A 6,000-nucleotide genomic window follows, 5' to 3' on the forward strand; every position below is an offset into this window, starting at 1 on the left:
AATGAATATTAACTGTGGAACACGAGAAACCTTGATGTCAGTAGTTCAGAATAGACTTGTTAAATGATTTTTTTTTTTTTTTTAAGTTTCATTGCCTCTAAGTTGGAGTTGCTGACATTTTACATAATGTTTCAGAAGTTCAAATCTTTTGAAAAGACTTGTCTGCTTTCATTATTGAACAGATCTTTTGTGATTTTGGAGGTTTTTTAGTAAATAAATTCAGCTGATTGTTCACAGAATCAATGCTGGCTTGCTGTAATTGCATAGAGGTATAATTTGGATGCAATTTTGTTTCACCAATGCACCACCGCCAGAAAACAGTTGGAGAAAAGGAGGTTAGGAAAGGAGGCAGGGCGGTGCTTTTTTTTTTATAGAAAAACAAGCCATTGATGTGTTTGATTAATTTTAGCTCATCCACCCCAGAGTATCTTCTCATCATACCCATCCACTTCTCCCAGGAGACTACAGAGGAAACAAACAATTCATTGAAATGATTAATTCTGAGCTGTTGGAGAACTGGATTTCTTACATTACCACATAACACATGGGTTGTTAAAAATTGAGAGCTGCACAGCTACACAGTTCAAAACCAAGCTTGGGGCGAATTCAGGAAGATCAAAAAACCGAGAGCAATCCCATTCTTCCTCCCTACATCAATCTCTATTCTACATAGGTGAAGTTTACCCAGATTCAAAGGGATTGATGGTTTTAGATTACCACCTTGGTTGACATTCACACTCGGTGTGTTTTGCTTCAAAGAATCCCCTATTTATCCAACCAATCTGTAGTCCTCATTCCTATACACAACCTGTGCTGGCGCTTCACTCTGTGCCAGGGAGCCTTTGCTGTAATTTCACTCCACTTGTGTGCACCCTCTTGGTGGCTGCATGTTTCTGCTTAAAAGCTTTCCATTGAGTGACAGATTAAATTCTGCTCCCGATTTTTACTTATTTTGGCTGTAACACTGTTTCACAAGCCTACTGGAGCAGGAAGTCATTAGCTCGACAAAGCCAAGCAAGTCTGTGTTTATCGTGCCACCCTCCCTGTTATTTAGACAGAATGCTTTGGCCACAGACGTTTGCTGCACTGGAAGTCTAGAAATCCATGGACAGGGCTGCTCTATCCAATAATAAAGATTGCCAGTGGTCTTAAAGGACCCGTGTGTAGTATTGAGGGGGATCTATTAACAGAAATGGAATATAACTATGTTTTTATTTGTGTATAATCACCTGAAACTAAGAATCATTGTGTTTTCGTTGCTTATAATGAGCCCTTCATATCTACATAGGTCCACCATGTTGCACCACCATTTTTATACTGTAGCCCAGAACGGACAAACCAAACTCTGTTTCTAGAGAGGGGCTTTCGTGTTATTATGTTACCTGAAGGCCACCATAGTTCTCCGACATGCTTGTAATACTGGAGTAACGCCAGCCGCCTGCAACCGCAATGCTAGATGACGCCATATCCTACACACTGTCCCTTTAAACGACACGTATTGTTTCTACTAGAACATGTTTACATGCTTTAATGTTCAAAAAACACATCATTTATCTCATACTCTCTGTCTGAATATACCTGTATTCACTCTCTGTCTGAAACATCTGTTTTAGCGCCTGTCTCTTTAAGACCCCTCAAGAAAAGCCCAGACTGCTCTGATTGGTCAGCATTTCTGAGTTTTCCACATCTGCGCTGTCGCCATTTACCTAGCGTCACTGCAGCCGGGGACTAACTGTGCGTGTCAACTACACACTTCTACCCGTGACTGTAAGGTTGTGACATCACAACCTTATGGAAGTTGTGGAGGCTCATTTAAAGGCACAGTTTCTGAATACTGTGCACCTTTTGTTACTTTCACAGTATTAATGTATATAGCACCTAGACCTGCTTTATAATAGAAAAAGACATGGACATATCACTTTCTACGCCATGGGACCTTAAACATTACTGCACACACTGCTTTTTCAGTGGAACATCTGAGTATGTTATTTCCTCATATCTTTCACATCTCATCTGGAATTTGTCTGAAATTGTGTTATTTTCTTGATATATTCATGGAAACCACTTGTCTCCTCTAACAAGATTATTCTGCCAGTATAGACAAAGATGAACCTTTTAAAATTACAAAGCACATGGAGATCAGCCAAACAGAGTCAGAACTGACAATCCCCCCCCCCCCCCCACATAAGCTGATCTGTTTGCCAAGCATCTCCACATTTTGACCTTGGTTGGAGGCCACCCTGCCAGGCAGTAAAATATGTGTGTGTGGGGGGGGGGGGGGGGGGGGGGGGGGGTGTAAGGCATCATCTTCTACTATTAGCGCCGACAGTTTTCTGCTGGATGCCTGCTGTCAATAAAGCAGTGATTGGAGGCCCCGGGACACTGCCTGCAGGGACCGGGTGAGTAGGCGGCGTTCATTTGCAATTCTGAGATGTAAAGACGCAGCAGTGTGCTGCCTGGGAGGCTCTCTTTGTTTGCACATATCATTTCCACTCTAATGAACACTGCACAGTAGTTGGCCGTTATAACAAGGCTCAAAGGTAGGCTCAAACGTTGTTTACATTTTGCATAGGTCTTTCCCGGGCCTGGGGAACAACTTAAAGCATTGTTTTTCTCTTCATGTACCATAAAAGTGAATCAGTTTTAGCACCTGCAGCAATAGGAAATCTTTGATTTATTTTGTTTTATGCCACTCCTCATACCTAAATGCCGTTTAAAGCTTAAAAACAAATTGCTGAAATCTTTGTCGTAGTATCTATCACCAATTTCAGTGTTGGATTTGCCACATTCTGCAGGTGGCCGAAGTGTCCCGCTGCGCTCAGAGCTGTTTGGTGCTTAGTGTCCCTGCCAAAGGAGAGTTGCTGCCCCTGTCGCTGGTCTGTGTGTGCGTTTGTGTGTTCTGGGAGAAATTACGACTTAGGTTGCACTCTACAGCACTCAACTACATCCGAGGGATTTGAAAGGGGCGTAAATGGTCCTTCCTGCCAGCCTCTCTTAGTGGGAAAGTGTCGTAAAGATCATTTACCTGCTTCACAAGTGCCTCGAGCACTTGCTTCCGCACTGTGCCCCGCATTTCGGTTGTCTTTCACCTTTCGTTGCTATTATGTTTTCAGCCCTGCAAACACAGAAAGCTGTTAAGATGTAGACAGGAGATGCAGGGGCATCATGGAAACTCAGTGTTTTAAATCTGCACGTGCTTTCATCCTCTCAGGGGCCATCGTTTCCGTCTCTCTATACTGGCAGTCTCTGCTGCCGTAAATGTGAATTGGTAAAATAACATATTGTATTATTACATATATATGTATATATTACAATCTGCTTATAGTATTTTTATAAGCACTCACACATTTTCAAATATTCACAATGCTTTATAACAATATATAATAATAATACTCACAACACATTATAAAGCATTCTATAATGACTTGTAAAGTATAACTAATGGTCACTCACTTGCAAGGATCATAGTGTATTATAATTCCCATAGTTGTAATACATAATAATGTTTTAATAATGCATTATCCATTAACTATCCTGAGGTATAAGCAGATACATTACAAGCTGGTTATGAGTCACTATAAGCGGTCACTGGTGCTTTTTGGAAATAAGTATGTTTATGTAGGTTTTATATTCTAGACAGGAGTTACCATAAAAAATTATCTCATAAACCTCCATGTATATACAGAACAATGTCTGACCTCCGAAAAAAAGATTAAAAAGTGAAAGTATTGACAAAAAAACAAACTTTAGTTCCCTATATTCACTGGGGACTTAAACAATGTATGTGCTCTGTGCTTATGAGTGATGATTGTTAGTGATTTCTTCACTGTGCTGAGATTTATGGCTTTGAATCAAATGACTGACCTTCTACGTTTGTTTTCAGCTGCTGAGAACGGTGCTGACGGTGGTTCACATTTCTGTTGCAAAACCTAAAAAGCTTCACTTTCGAGCCCAAATGGCCCACGACAAAGTAGTTTTATTGCATCAGTATTTTACATCTCTTGGATCTCTTTTCTCAGCTCCATAGTGAAAGTACAACTTTATTGTCCACATTAATTTGTGGCCAAACAGATGGGAGGATTGACATGGGTGGGGGTGGAGGCAGAGACTTGTGTAGGAGGCTGCTGCTGTATTTGCTTTTCCCTCTTGCGCTGAACAATGGAGTGATAGATTGCTAAATAGTCCTTTAACACTCTAAGTAGTCAATGGGAAGTATTATACGAAGAAACAAATGAATGATTTTACTGTTCCCTTCTTCCTCTGCAGCTACATTCATGTATTACGATCTATTTCTAACGATCCTTGAACCTCCAGATCCCACTTCCAACCAGGAGGTCATGTTGTGTCCTGAGCTGCTGCCAAGCTGTCCAGTTCCACTTCTTGCACATCACAGTCTGCACAGGAGCTTGTCCTCGTCCCAAAGGTACCTCAAGTGGCGTTGCTATTTACTTTAGACATTTTCTTGGCAATCTCGTTCACTGCAAGAATATTTTTCATTTCATCCTTAAGAATGTGGAAGCCTTTAATCACAAAATGAGTGAAGTTTGAAAATAAGAGTGGAAACATACAGCATGGTGACTTTACCAGACGACACTTAATAAATTCTTCAGCTCTGTCACTGCACGAGCCATTGCGCTGTGCCAGCACTTGACAGCTTGGTGGTCTTTGCCACCAAACTCAGGAGCTATAAATGGATAGATAGCAGGAATTAACTATGCATCTAATTACAGAATTTACAAGCATAACTCACTGAGCAGATGGAAGTCATTGGTGTGTTAGAGCCACGTTATTTAAACCTCAGGATATGGCACGACTGAAACAAAGTCCAGAAGAAGAAAATGGGATTTATTCAAACTAACACAAAAGCCGAGACATTTGGCTCTCGACTGATAATGCGTCAAGTCTTGGCATGTGCAGAGTGAAAATGACACAGCTCTGCTGGAATCTATAACAGATCTAGATGACTGTAACGGACCATACGCACACCAGTGTTATCAGGTGGAGAAGACATCTTCACCCACGGCGAACTTTCATCTTGCATAATGGAAATTGAACATATAGATCAACCTTCGGTGGTTGGAATGTTTGGATTTGGGAGAAAACAACGTCACATGTTTGCGATCATTATCACGTTCTGCACGGCAAAATGTGTCAGATATTTTTTAATTCAGTGAACAGTGACTTCCCCGGATCATCAAATAAAGGCGCTAATATCAATGACATGATTCATACTGATACATATTCACAGAAAGGAAACGAGAGTCACTGAAATTCAAATGTTAAAGAGTGAAAAAACAACTTGGTCCATTTTTTGGATCAACTGTATTGTGTTTTTGTTAGGGTTAGGGTTAGGGTTAGGGTTTAGGGTTAGGGTTAGGGTTAGTCAAATATATCTTCTATGTCCAGTGTTGGGGAGTAGTAAACTACATGTAGCTAAACTAGTAGTTTAATTACTTTGTTGCCATTTTTTGTGTAGTACAAAAGGAAAGGAACGCAATCTTATTTTTATTTTACCATTGCTGTAATTGAACCTCTTTGATTCTGCTCTGACAAGTAAAAAGAAAGGCCCATTGTTCAGACCAGAGTTCAAACGGTTCATATAGGCTAAAAAGGTGCACGATGAAGAATGTTTTAGTTGTTTACGAGACAGATGTTACAAAACTGAAGAGGAAGACAATAGGCCCATTTTCTTAGACCAGACTCAAATAGGTTCAATTTAAATATTTGTTTAGTTTGGGGTATTTTATTTGTGCTGGTATATTTATGACCTGTGAACAAGGGGAGACTTTTTAAAAGGCATTTGACTTTTTGTGTATTATATTTTGTCACAACTTCATATCACATGCATATTGTCAATTTGATCGTTTTCTACAAAGTAGTTTGAAATATCTTTTCTGAGTAGCTTTTGTTAACCAAACCAGATCCCTCAGGTAGCTTTGCTCTAGTTCAAATTCTTCCAGTGTGACAAGTAATGACAGCGTTCAAAGTAGCTTCTCCAAC

The sequence above is a fragment of the Cottoperca gobio genome, chromosome 14 (genome assembly GCF_900634415.1).
Source record: "Cottoperca gobio chromosome 14, fCotGob3.1, whole genome shotgun sequence".
Taxonomy (NCBI): domain Eukaryota; kingdom Metazoa; phylum Chordata; class Actinopteri; order Perciformes; family Bovichtidae; genus Cottoperca; species Cottoperca gobio.